The sequence below is a fragment of the Bidens hawaiensis genome, unplaced genomic scaffold, assembly GCF_021521415.1.
Source record: "Bidens hawaiensis isolate Kalapana, Puna unplaced genomic scaffold, B.hawaiensis_p1.1 tig00004003_1, whole genome shotgun sequence".
Classification (NCBI taxonomy): Eukaryota; Viridiplantae; Streptophyta; class Magnoliopsida; order Asterales; family Asteraceae; genus Bidens; species Bidens hawaiensis.
In genome coordinates, this window is record NW_027491234.1 from 1412855 (window position 1) to 1427834 (window position 14980).

Sequence of the window (14980 nt, forward strand, 5' to 3'; positions counted from 1 at the left end):
CGGTTGTGTTTGAGTAAACATCTCGGGTAATGTTTGGGTTTCGGGGATGACTTGTGACATTTGGGATGAGAATTGGATGTCGGTGATGGTTGTGGGGTTTATGGGGTTGCCATTATTGGTTGATACACCACTCGTTTGTTTGTGTGCTCTAAAAATAGGGGTTACTTGGATAGACCAGTTGACGGTTAGCCCACAATGGGTGCCTCAAATTCAACGCATTCATGTTCGGGTTCATGGTGAAAGCTAGAAATTTGAAGATGGAGATAGAATGGTGTGGTATGTGCATGTTAAAATAGTGTCGCGTCATACGTAGTGCATAAAATAGGTTTAAAAATGGTCCACTAGATTAGTTTTTGAAAAAGGGCCCCACCTCCAACATTATATAGCCCGTTGCCTTCCACTTTGGCGCCCTTTTACTTGGAGCATGGCAGTATTGGTTTTTGGGTTTTATTACATTTGCTATTACTTTTGGCCAAGTGGATCACCATCACATAGCCACGATTAAGGTTATAGGATGATGGATTATTATAACCGAGTTTTGAGTTAGTTTCTTAATTATAATAATATAAAAGTTTATCATGTATTGCGTCTTAGTTGTATGTTTCTGATTATCAATACGTTTATGAGACAAGAGATTGCAATGATTGCATTTGGAGCCGCCTCTTAAACTCACGTACATTTCAAATAACTTAACAATCGAATTCTGTATTCTGTAACCAATCAACGTTGTATCGAGACATATGAAATACAATATTTTTTTGGGGACGCCCTGCAAATATTTTGAACATTGGCAAACTTCTTGTGTATGACCAAAGGGTTTAAGGTCCCCAGTTCGGGATGTTCTCTGAGGCTTCATTCACCATTTTCACAAGTGTAACCTGCCAAGTTTTGTAAATTAGTTTGACCTTGAAAGTCAAAGTCAAATAATGATGCAAGTGATGAAACTAAAGCCTACCACACTTTCAGGAACACCAGGTGGAGGAAGCGAAAGGTTTCTTGGAGGGTAGACGTCACCATACGATCTTTTGTCAAATCTCCACTCGCCAATTTTTCCAGGCATAAAATTTCCCTGTAATAGTTCAACATATTTTTTTAATATTATGTTTTATATATTATTTTTACAAAACGAAGAGTTGCTTAATAGGTACCTGCATATCATAATCACATCCATACGTGTAGTGAAGTATGAATTTATCGTCAATTTCTGTGTCCCATGGAGGCTATTAAATATAACAAGAAATATTATTATTTAGTAAAGTTATTACTCATGTAAAACCAAAATTAAATATTATCAAACCTGAAGCATAAAATCCTTGTATAAAATGTTACCAACGTCATGCAAAGCAGATGCAACAGCATAAGCATACCTACATATACGACTCCAATATATCTTACTTTAAGAACAACAACAATAATTAAACCTTTATTCTTCAAAAGTCGAAAATCTAACATTTCAAGGACCCAACCGAAAGCCTTATCAACTTCCGGGTCTGTTTTCATTGACAACGATACGTTCATCCATGTGGGAGCTATTTTTTTAAGAGATTCCTAAATCCAAAAATAAAAAAATATATATGAAAAAATCATACCTTTATAAAACTGTTTTCATAAGCGTAAGTAGAGTTAATTACAAATATGGTCTCTGGGTTTGGGCAAAGTAACAATTCTCTGGAGTCTAACGTTTAAAGTAACAAGTTTGGAGTTTGAGGTTTCAATTTGTAACATGTTTGAGGTTTAAGGCTAACTTCGGTTAACTTTTTATTAAGTTTAGGGAAAATGGACTAAATAACCTTATAACATTTTTGTTACCTTCATAAGCCTTAGACCCCAAACTTGTTTCAAAATCGAAACCTTAAATCCAACTGATTTTAAACGTTTTGACTCCAAAGATGCTATTTAGCCCAAAGCACAGGGGCCATGTGCCCATCTGTGTAGTCAATACATAATTATATAATTATATGCACCTTTTCAATAATAACGGGTGAATTTCCAATAGGGTCAATATTGGTAATTGGTCCCTTATTTTCCGGGAAAAACTTTCTAAGAAGTTGCTCGTTTTCTTTAGGTTCGATGTAAAAGAACGGGAATGCGGCTCCAAGGCCGTCATGGGACAAATTTGGTATTGGTTTTACAATAAGGTGATCGGGCTCGGACATGAATATCTGCTTGTTGAAGCCATTGCACAAATGCCCAAGGTCTATTTAGGACTATGTAACCCTAAAAAATACATGAAAATAATTAGTACTTAAGAAAATAATTACCTAATAAATAACCTTAAAGCACATTTTTTATCAACCACCTCACCAGAAGTTGACTTTTAAAACTACAACTCCAATCGATGACTCTGTCAAGATGGCTGGTTGTTGGGGTGTGCATGTGTCGATCTTAGACTAAAAAAAACCAAAATCTAAAATTTGGTTTTGGGTTTATAAATTCCGTTTGGAAATACATATTTAAATTTGTAATATCAAACCAACAATTTTGCCAAAACTCTATACCCTAACACGTACCCGTTAGTTTTATTAAAATTATTGGTTGATTTGAGTTTAAATTTGTAAATTTAGGAAGTATAAATGTGATAGAATGATTTCTCAGAAGAATAATTGAACCGATAATTTTAATTTATATTTTCGCTATGTGACCCAACCCAACCCGACCAATCCAAAAAATTAATACTTAAGAGATAATTAGCCCTAAAAATGTCCCACACATGAAAAACATTCTCTTGGCCACTACTAAGGGCACCAATATGATAGATTCCAAGAATCATACCTTATCTGTACCCTCTGGAAGCGGCTGAGCAACAAAAGTAGGAATCTCATCCATAAACTTATCGGGTTTACCCAAATGCAGGATCCGCGTGAACCCACCCATTTCACAATCAGCCCCACATTGTTTCTTCATCTTCTTAAACCAATAGTATATAACTCTTGTCTGCCATGTATTATAAACCGAATCAGCTGCCGTAACTGCAGTATGAAACAACCTCTTCTTGTTAGTCAAAGCTGACTTCCTATCGTCGGGCATCTTGATAACCGGGTCAAAACCAAGAACCCCTTGTGATGAACCCGAGAGTTCTTGCGTGAATGAAGCATTGACGGAAGTGATGATGTTGTATGTGATCAGAGCTACTGAAAATGTTATTATTAGAAAGAAGAAGTAACTGCCACAAGTACCCATGATGTAAAATTGAATCTTTTTGAATTGATTTAAAGTTTTTACATTTGGGAATATATTATTTTGGTTCTTAGGAAGAGGGCAGTGGGGAGAAGATCAAGAACAAAAGTAGTAAGCTGTTGTAACTTGTAATACATGCATAGTGTGTGCGAGAGTAGTTATTTATACTTTTGGTTATTAATGCAGGCTCATATGATATGTCAATGTCTCTCCCTACAATACAATATCTTTTTTAAATAAAACTCTTTGTAATTTCGAAAAAGTTTGAAAAAACACAAAGCCTTTTTTTTTTGCAGCTATGATATGAAAGAAAATGATGTTTTTTTTGTCTTTTTACTTTATGTTTTAAGTAACAAGATAAAGTCTTTAAAAACCTATATCGTTAAGAAAAGTAATAATCTGTAGTTGTGATATGAAAAGAAAATAGCGTTTGATATATAATATTAATTACATATTCATAAATGATCATATTCATAACAATATTTAAAATAAGAGTTGAATTGTGCTTAGTAAATGATATTCATCATTTTAGTTGAATACTTCTAGCTAATAATTTCATGTTTAAAGCTAGGAAAAAGAAGACTCTATAGATACAAGAAGTGTGTGAAAGAGGAAAAACAATATAATCAGTACATATGAAGAAAATAAAGTTATAGCTGTCTTTTATAAATAGTTATATTCATGACAATATTTAATACAAGAGTTGAAGTGTGATGAATTAATAATAGTGAAATAGACATTGTAAGGGACGGCCCACACCATTCACGACATGAATGGTGGTCACGAGAGAGCGGGTTCCGGCACCTAAATTTCACTGGCAACCCTCGAAATCTAGAACCTTTTGAGCAAAGTTTGAAGAACCAATATTTCAAGTAAATGTAGAACTCTAAATATATCTGATAAAAAAAATCATAAACATGGGCCTTTTGAGATCTATGTATTAAGACAGGAACATTATGAATCTTGAGATTTATGATGTTAAACCTGCAACAAAAACTGGCCCTATATTAAATGTAAACACGATACAGAGAGAGATGGTCTCTAAATATGGTTAGAGCTAATCATACAAACATAATTACAATAAATGACATTAATAATATAAACTAATATTGCCCCTCAATTCTAACGATAGTAGGATGAACACGCAAACTGGATCGAAAAGCCCGGTGAAGATGGCATGGTAGATATTTGGTTAAAATATCTGCACACTATGAAGATGACGGGATATGTGTTAGTAAATTGATTTCCAGGAATCGACTTTTTCTTGAAAGGTGGAGTCATGATTTACACACAATCACAAAACAAACTGAATTGCAACAGATGCAATTAATTAATAAACTGAAAAGAGATTGAGATATGAACAAGATAACATAAACACAGATTTGATATATCACTTACAAATCGTTTCTTGTTCTACAAAGAACAAACTGAAACATTCGATGGTTTATATAGGGGATGAAGAGGCGCTTCCAAACGTTGCGTTACTCAGTTTCAGTGGTTGTTAAACAACCGTCTAATGCTGTTGTTTAGTTCCCAAACTTCTGCCCTAATCTGAATGTTTACATACTGATACATGGGCCTTATTTTTCCTAAAGTCTGTATGGCCCAATACTAATACAAATAACTATTTTAAATACAAACTTTAATTTAAATAAACAACATAGCAGCCATGTTGAACAAGGATTATTATCCAATACTCCCCCTTAATCCTTGTTCAACATGTTCTTCATTTTCTGGATTTCGGTGCTGCATCTTCTTCTAAGTCTTCAATTCCTTCGAGTAAATCGAAATCGAACTCGTCTTTATAGCTTGCATCTATTAAACCTTGTAGTATTTGATCATCTTCATTAATAGGAATATCTCCTTCTTCTTTAACTTTTTGAATTGCACTTGGACCGTCATCATCCTTAACTTCTTCGTCTTTTCCAGCATTGTCGGGAAACCATTGTCTTGTTTCCATTCATTATCATGCTTGTGTCACCACGCATCTTATCTTATCTTTCTCTATCCCGTATCGCCATGCCATCAATTCCAAATAACCATGGTATATCATATTGAGATTTACACCATAGTTTTCGTTTAAACCAAGCCTTCTTGCTATCTCGGGCCACTTTCCTTCATTCGAGACTTCCTTATTTCCACCTAAATTTTCAACAAGCATATAAAGATCGAACAAATCAATCTCAACACCATTAGGTAATTTCGGGGGGTATTATTTATTAAACTGTTGGAAATGATCTTCATAGAACCATTTCACAAATTTTACAAATTGACCCCTTAGATATTCTTTGATTGACATGACATATTTTGGCAAGTGTAATGTGTCAAGAAAAGGTAATTTCGGGGGGTATTCTTTATTAAACTGTTGGAAATGATCTTCATAGAACCATTTCACAAATTTTACAAATTGACCCCATAAATATTCTTTGATTGGCATGACATATTTTGGCAAGTGTAATGTGTCAAGAAAAGTCACCCATGCACTCAAACGAGTGTTTTCATCTTCTTTATAATCCAAATAGTTTGAGACCCGTGTATTACACGGGGAATTAATGAAAATTACAATATTTAAACGTTAAACAAAAAACAATCAATAACACAAGTATCATATATTGTTAATACAATTACAGCTGAAAAAGACATAAATATAAACGTATAAATATATAATTAATAAATCATTTTGCTAACTATTAACCGGAAAATAAACTTACGGGCCATCTCCAAGATTACAAAATATATTCTCTCAAGTTCTGGCCCATGTTTGCTAGACTGATCAACCACAATTTCATACTCCCGAAGCCTAGTATTTCACAAAAAATATTTAAAAGTCTTTTAAGCACAAAAAAATAATAATCACATTTAAGCTGAATTTATAATTCTCACCTGTCTTTAATATAACTTGTATTGTCAAAATATATAGGTGAATCAATTCTAACAATCACAATGCCATTGTATGTGTATGCTTCCGGATATTGTTGGATGTTCCTGTAAACGGTGGTCCCCGGAAGTCGTCTCAACACAGCTGCAATAATACAAATTTATAATCATTAATCATTCAGAAACATATTTTCTTAGAAATAAATATGTAAATGATAGCCATACCAATATGCGGGTTTGATGATTCATGGATCACAAAAGCCAGAGAAAAACCAACCTGCATATTAAAACACCAGACAGTCAATTGGATTAGGTAACTTTTAGAATATGTGTGTGTGCGTGCGTATTGGTTGGGTGTAGCTTACCCCAACAAGGACATCGATTTCAATACCGAGGAACAAAGTGGTTGCACCAGTAACTGCCCAAAGAACGAAATCTTTCTTGTCTACTTTCCATAGAAATATGGCCTCATCATAATCCATCTTTACAAACACGTAATTAAAAATTAGGATTATTTGAGTAAACAAATTGGAATACATATTCAAATAAAAAAGAAGACGAGAAGGCAAAATAGAAATCAGATTATAATAAGAATACTGACCAATCAAATGACAGCAGAAATGACAATAGCTGCAAGAGCACACTACAGAGATTAAGAAAATACTTAAAATAATAATAATAATAATAATAACAATAATTTGACAATGACGTCATAGTTAAGGAGTATACCTGAGGTATAACTTCAAATAATGGGTCATAAATTGTAGAGCACAAGCCATTATAACGCCCATGATTATTCCAGATAAACCAGTTTTCGCCCCACTTTCATGATTAACTGCTGATCTTGAGAAGGAACCTGTAACAAATAATAAAAATAAAAACTGTAAGTTAAGTGTATTACTTTAGAATTTATAAATTCTTGATAGCATTACAAGTAACATTTTACGAGTAAGGAAAATTAACTTACCAGTTTGAAGTTAACCACTCCATCCATGCTTGAGATGCCTGCCAATACAGACAAGCAACAATCATAAAATAATATTCATCTTAAAAAAAAAAGTTTCAATTAAATCATTAAATAATACCTTAATTGGATTGACTCGGTTTTCCATATCGTATTTCCTCCTTTCGTCACAATCGATCAACAATTCATAAGCTGCTTGAATTTTAATAAACCGAGCCACGGCTGTTTCTCCTTCTTCTAGAGTCCCTCTGCCATCATAAACTACACACATAAAACCATACAAGTGAGATTAAAAACACAATTGAAGTACACTACTTGTAAAAGAATAATCGAGCACGTAACCATCACCATTCCAATCGAGACTAAAAATCCAAACATTATTGCATATTTCTTTAAAAAAAATAATATAATAAATTAAAATAATGGTCCCATATTTCCAATAAATAGAGCAATTAATTTATAATCACTGTGGTATTTGCCTCTTTGGTGGCACTAATACTACACACAGCACAAGCCGAAATAAGTTCTGTTCTATATTAGTATTTTGGAAAAAAAAGGGACCAAGGATGACACAGAATAACTGTTTTATAAATGCATCATGTTTAGGTTGTGAACAAACAGTTTCAATCTTCCAACATGTTTACATAATCCCGCTACACGGGTTATATATGTCTGAAATCTGAATTAAAATGCAAGCAGAAAAAAAACTCGAATAATAATAATAATAATAATAACAACAACAACGATTGCGATTACCTAAACAGGAGTACGCTGGAAGTAGATGAAGAAATAATATCCCATCAACATTCCAATCGAGACTCCAATACCAAATACAAACGTGCCGGTGGTGGCGATGACGGAGGCGACAGCGGTGGCGATGACGGTAGGAGACGCGGTATCGTAGGTGGCGATGGCGGCGGCGAATTGGAAACGACATGTATCGATGGCGATGGAAGAGATGAACGGCGGTTCCGGGAATTAGGGTTGTAGTCTTTGGTGTTGAATGAAAAGAATGAACAACGGTTCCAGGAATTAGGGTTTGCATCTTTGGTGTTGAATGAAAATAATGAAAGAATAACAAAAATGGATCTAGATAGTATTATCGGGGCGTGTTAACCCGAAAGAGATACCATTTTATGAAAATAGGTTAAAAATTATGAGAGTTAAGGAGATATTTACAAGTGGCATATAATAGTACTTATTTATTAGAATAGTAAGATGGTGTGAACTACCATCATGAAAATCTTTCACGTAAAGATTTTCAATAAAATCATTATCAAAGTTACAACCCGTTTCGTCTTTTAAATTCGGGTTGTCTTCTTTGTCAAACATGCCTTTGACAAAGCAAGTGTCACCATCAAATGTGACTTCATAACCTTGGTCTATTAGTTGAGTCAAACTCAATATATTTTTATCCAAGTTAGGCACATATAACACACTTGTTATAATTCTATATTGATTAATTAAAAATAATTTGATTTCACCAACACCTCGTGAAAACCAAATTTTGATATCACTTGTTTGGGTTTTAGGGTAATTCCATCTTTATAGTTAAGAAACAAATTCTTATTACTCGTCATATGCTTTTCATATGCCAGATCAATAACCCAAATATCATTCCAATTTCCATAATTTGTATCCATAACCATATAGTCTTTGGGTGCAAATTTGTTTGTGAAATTTCCATATTCATGACAAAACTTTAGGGAATTTTTGCATTTACTTGGACAATTCGTTGCACGATGTCCACGAATATGGCATTTGTAACATTTGATCTTCATATATTTTGAAGCTTTTGATGATTCCATATTTGCACTTGTTGGACAATCACGTTCAACATCATAATCATCAAAGAATTTGGTCTTACCCATATCATCAGTAGCCAATTGATCATTGCCATAATTCTTCTTCCAATTTTTCTTTGAATTAGACTCCAAAGACAATCTTGCCACATTCTCTACCCTCTTTTTTTCAACATAAGAACGATGGGTTTCCTTTTTGATCCTCCGCTACCCTACACAAGAACACTGGATCAATTTCCCATTCCTACTATGTTCACACTTTGAACATGATTTTGAAACACAATCAGAAAATAAAAGAGGGTTGTGGTAACGGATTGTAATTGGAAATTTTAACCCAACACTTACTATAATTCAAAGTGCAAATTGGCTTCCATTTACCCTTGGCTCTGATGCCAATATTTGTAAATTAATTTCCAGGAATCAACTTTTTCTTGAAAGGTGGAGTCATGATCTACACACAATCACAAAACAAACTGAATTGCAACAGATGCAATTAATTAATAAACTGAAAAGAGATTGAGATATGAACAAGATAACATAAACACAGATTTGATATATCACTCACAAATCGTTTCTTGTTCTACCAAGAACAAACTGAAACATTCGATGGTTTATATAAGGGATGAAGAGGCGCTTCCAAACATTGCGTTAATCAGTTACAGCGGTTGTTAAACAACCGTCTAACGCTTTTGTTTAGTTGCCAAACTTCTGCCTAATCTGAATGTTTACATACTGATAAATGGGCCTTATTTTTCCTAAAGTCTTTATGAGCCAATACTAATACAAATAACTATTTTAAATACAAACTTTAATTTAAATAAACTAATGTAGCAGCCATGTTAAACAAGGATTATTATCCAATAATACATAAATGTTGGTCCCTTCAATCTTCCCTATACGATTATGACACGACGCTTTATTTAAATTAGATGAAATGACACGACGCTTCCTTATACGATTATGAGATAACCGGTCATAACTGCAATCCTAAATACATGGACTTGATAAATATGCTTTGTTTGTTGGCTTGCACCACAAACAAACATGGCCAAATAACTTAGACCAATTAAAAGACATGCCCTAACGGGCCTAAATTGTTTCTGCCCAAAATCGAGCCCAAATACTAAACAAATAAACCAAACAAAGTTTTAAACGAACTGACTCGATAAATAACGCAAGACATTAAACTACCAGCCAACCCAAATGAATTAAGGATTACTGTGACATTGGAGCCAAAAAAATGTACACCTCATTACGTATTTACCGATTAAGCAAATAAATGCCTTTTGCGTAACAAACGAACGATTAACCGAATGGGTCGGGTTATGACCCAGATATCTCTGGGGGGCCATCTATAAGTGATATACGTTTAATACAAGCTAAAACATTAGAAATATGGCCTTAGTTTGATAGCAAACAAGTTAAACGAAAATATGCTCGTTTAACTACCCGCTATAGATTTAAATGCGAAAGATAGTTACAAACCACGCATTGTATCATCTGTTAAGCCGAAAAAGACTTACCAAACACTTATTTGAAATGTTTTAAGCGATCCGTGAAAATATTTTTGATTTTTACAAACATATAGTATGTTTTTATAATTTTACACAAAACTAGCCGAAAAACACTCGTTTTCGTGCTGTTTAACGCACCCGATAAGTTTTTCGCGCCAAAAACCGAACCTGAACTAAATTTGGACCGGGCTTTTCATATTTGGGCTGGAGAAACCAGATCATTGGGCCAAAAAATCCCATCATGGGCCCAAAGGGACTTCCGATCGGCAGCCCACCCCCACCCCCCATTCTTTTTATAAAACTTGTTTAGGAAGCTTATTTATCCAATTTGGTTTATAAAAACTGAGGTCCAAGCAGCTACAAGCTGAAATTCCAGAAAACCTCCAAACCCTAAGGTAAAGAGCCTAAATAAGTAGCTTTTATGCTTGTTTAAACTTGTTTAATACCATAAAAACATGTCTTGGTTACTAAAAATCATTCCTAACCGTGTAAAAATCCAAAAAATGGTCCATAAACATGTTTTGATTATACACATGGTAAGAAACCTGTTTTGATAATTTTTTTGGCCATAAACACGGATTAAAGGGTTGAAACGACGTTTTTACGGTTTAAAAGTTCATTTTTGTGCACTAGCCGAAACCCTAAGTTAAGGGCTGTTATGTTGATGAAATATTGTTTGGTTTGTGATATAGGACTTGTACCTAGCTTGCTTAGAGGCACAAGAACCTGAAAACTTGATTAAAAAGTCGGAAACGAGCGAAACCCGCCAAGGTAATGCCGAAACACTCGCTTACGGGCTACTTAGGTTAAGGTTGTGATGTGCATATTTTTAGGATTTGAAATTTTTCAGGGACATCAGGGACCATGTCAATAAGTCCCTGTTTAAATTTGGTAATTTTTTGACCATCCGAGAATATTTAGCGAATTTATTACCGAATTAGGACGTTTATTTGGGAAAAAATAGCTAAAATACTTCAAAAATTATGAAATTTTTCTGGGAATTCAAATTTGATGTATTTTGATCACATATGAATTTTGGGATCATTTGGAGAAGCTTAAAGGTGTTTTGTTTATTTGCGTTCGTGTGAATTTTTATAACCGAATTTGGGCCGAAAAGAATATTGCACGAGCTTTTTACATTCTGGAATTGATACAGGTTGTTTTGGGACATGATTTGAGTATTCAGGAATTTTTGTGGAAGTTTTGGAAATTGTTTGGGGTAAACGGACGATTTTCAGGCGAAATATAGCTGATAAAATGAATTTTTATAAATTAATAAATCAGTAAATAAATTCCAGAAATATTTTTATAAAAATCTACATATTTTAATTGATAAGTGGTTAAATTTTCATAATTTAATGATTAACGGTTAATTAATTATGCTAGTCTGAATATTAAACAAATTCCGTTTTTATAACAACCGGCAAGTTCGCGACTAGTGAACCTGCGGGAAAATCAAAACACCAAAGAGTGATCAAAAATCATATGTTTGGACTAATTAAGTGAAAATGAACTTTTCTATGAGAAACCTGGACAATCCAGGTGGATTGTGCGCGTTTCTTCTCAAATCAAACTGAATAAACGGAAACGGGCCCGTGGCTAATCCGGGACCCCAGTATGTGATCTTTCTTTATAACTTAATCATGTTATTAACCAATACATTTACCCAGGCTTATTTTCCCATAACTGCTTTCTAAACGCGTAAACGAGCAACTTGGCCCAGCTGGGAAAACGACAGTCTAAGCCAAGTTCGGTTTTAAGTATTAGACATTGAACAACATCACAACCTAAGCCTATTGCCACTTTCTGGGCATTCCAGATACACCCAGATTAGTTATATAGCCCAGTTTAGTATTGAGATTATAATAATATTAAAATATTAATATTATTATAATATTGATTATAGGAACTACTGATAGCGGACTGAACAAACCACGAGTTGATACAGTACTGAATATCTACTAAACCGTGAGTCTCATGACCCCACTTTTAAGCTGTTTTACGAAATTTTGGGGTGAAAAGCATGTTTGATTACATATACATACCTGAAACATGTACTGATGTGAATTATCTAAGTGCTAACACACGAAAGTCCCCACGATCACAGTGATTAACTTTCTAGCCGGTGGCTTGTGAATAGTACTATTGGTTTGACAAACCCAAACGGAAATGGCCTGGTTGCCGTGTCACATAGCGCCGTTTGCACATGACCATATTTATACAAACAGGCTATGTAGTGTTAGACATAGCTACCAGGGCATGTTGTGAGCGGAAGGGGAGCCAACGTGGTTGATTGAGCGTGGGAAATGAATGCACGCAGCACATACTGTCAAGGCTTCACTGTAGCTTAGCATAATTACATCATTTACATACATACATACTTATTTCATGATTACAAGTGTTAACTTGTGAATACTCATTATTGTTTTCTTGAAACTCGTGAAACTCACCAACTCTAGTAGTTGACCCGTTTTAAATTGCTTTTCAGATGTACCTAAATCGGAGTAATTTGGTGATCTGTTACTTGCCTGAAGTGTATGGTCGATGCTATGTGAATAGAAGCAAGGGTGTTAGTAGTAAGAACGTTTAGTTAACGAATTAGTTTTGTTTGTACCACCTAGACTGTAAAACAATGATAGAACAAAGAAATGTAATATATTGTAAATTAGTTTGTAATGTTTCTTTATAAACAATGTATTGATACCAGAGGTGTCTGTTACATTCCCGTTTTACGCTTCCGCATTGTGCTAGTCGGGGTGTGACAATTACATCCCCTAATTCATTTGTCCTAGTTCTTCATTTGTTTGGGTCTTCATCATTGAACATGAATGTGAGGCCATCTTCACTTGGTTCCTCGTCTTCCAAACCTGGTTCCTTTTTAACTTGAACGAGGACCCTAGCTCGGTCCGCATTCTGGTGGCGAAAAGTCTCTAACCGCACTTGTGCTCCTTTCCTTCCATCCATGATTCATTACTTGGTTTGCATCTTTCTTTCCTTTGTTTGATTCCCCAATTTTCACATCATTCGTTATAAGGTGATAATACCAATCTATTAGATCGAGGCCTTTCACATAAGCCAACTTCAAAGTCTTTCCATCTCCAAACTCATATCCCATCCGAATAGCCATAAGATCCCATTTATGTTCTTCACACATGTGCTCATATCTACCTTCAACGTTTACTAGTAAATATAATTCAAAAGATCAATTTTCCTACCGTTTGCCAATATTGGTAGGCATTCTACGGCCTTTTCAATCTCCAAATATTCCTTCATGAACCAACTTACTAATCTATGGAATTCCTCTTGGAATACTTCTTCATTCTTAATGAGTCTCTCATGTATTTTCACCAAATCTAGAAAGTCCATAATACTTTCCAGCGGGATGTCTTCATCAAACTCTTCAATACATAAATATGGATCGTTTGAGACGTGCTTCCAAACATCGTCTATAAGGATATGATGTGTAATATGAGGTTTCCCTTTGATGGCTTCCAAAATAACTTGTCAAGACCTTCTTTGCCTTCACAAAATGAACTCATTCTTTCTTTACGGGTTCCTCTTCCCATTCTGTTTTTATTTCTTGATCATTAAACGAACAAAGTTCCTTCATAATTTCTTAAAACTTCCGATTATATGGTTCGGTTCCTGATTCAATCACCTTTTTGCTATTAACCTAACACATATAATCCTTTTCCAATTCAGATTTGTTTCTTCCACCGAAAGACCTCACCCCCTGTTATCCCTCCCCCCCTGAACATTTTTTTCAAAGTACACCGATCATCATGAACCACCGTCTCAATTCCTTGAGACAACAACCTGTTCATACTCAAGATGTTCTTATCCGTTTTTGAGTTATAACTAACGCATGGGGATTTCCTTAACCTTCCATCAGTCGGTATTTTTACTTCCCCCAGACCGCATGAAAACACAAATTTGATTGATTTCTTTTGGCCTTGAATTCCAAAAATTCATTTTAACTTTTAAAACAAAGATTTATTACCAGTAACATGATTTTTGGCATGAGGATCAACATACCAAATTTCAATAAGGTTTTTACCATCTGTTCCAATAACGAAAAAGTCAATCCTGGGTGGTATTACAGAATCATTAACATACTTGGGCAGAATTTAACAATGCTGCTGCAATAAAAGTTAGTCGGAATTTTGTTGCCAAAAAATTAGGTTCGCCAGAAAACCGTTGCCGTAGAAAAAAACCCTGCACTGCTGCCGCTTTCTTATGCTGGAACCTTCAATCTATCACCATAATACCACCGTCGATTACCGATGTTCAATTCTCGCCGGAAAAACGAGTTGCCAGAATTTCTCGCCAGAAAACTGTTTTCACCATAAAAGCGTTGCTTCTTGTTTTTTCTTGCTAGAATTCTTTTCTAATCGCGGATTTAACCACCGCCGATCTTTAATTGTTCGATTATACAATCAATTTGAGAAATCCTTGTTAATATACGTGCAAGCGGTATCAGTGTCGTATGATTCTCTAATTGTAATGTATCCAACGGGTCTAATAATTTCGGTGAGTGTTATAAGTCAGCAGGGCCAAGTATTGGAGAAAGGCTGATGGGTATTCAACCAACAAGACCGAATCCGAGTCCGAATTCAGTTGAGGGTTACCAGGATTCTTTCAGGTCT

The 14980-nt window shown here is 34.7% G+C and overlaps 1 long non-coding RNA gene and 1 pseudogene across 2 annotated transcripts; both read right to left on the reverse strand.

Moving 5' to 3' along the window:
• Positions 1–746: 746 nt before the first annotated feature.
• Positions 747–3215, reverse strand: LOC143624980 (hydroxyproline O-arabinosyltransferase 1-like; annotated as a pseudogene). The gene is made up of 7 exons (XR_013152200.1): positions 2773–3215; positions 1965–2217; positions 1451–1548; positions 1298–1367; positions 1149–1220; positions 956–1069; positions 747–878 (listed from the first exon to the last, which is right to left on the reverse strand). The product of XR_013152200.1 is annotated as a hydroxyproline O-arabinosyltransferase 1-like (transcript).
• A 2675-nt stretch (positions 3216–5890) lies between these two features.
• LOC143624963 (uncharacterized) lies at positions 5891–6332 on the reverse strand. Its single transcript, XR_013152198.1, has 3 exons — positions 6280–6332; positions 6061–6199; positions 5891–5977 (listed from the first exon to the last, which is right to left on the reverse strand). It is a non-coding gene; the product is annotated as an uncharacterized LOC143624963 (long non-coding RNA).
• Between the last annotated feature and the right edge of the window lie 8648 nt (positions 6333–14980).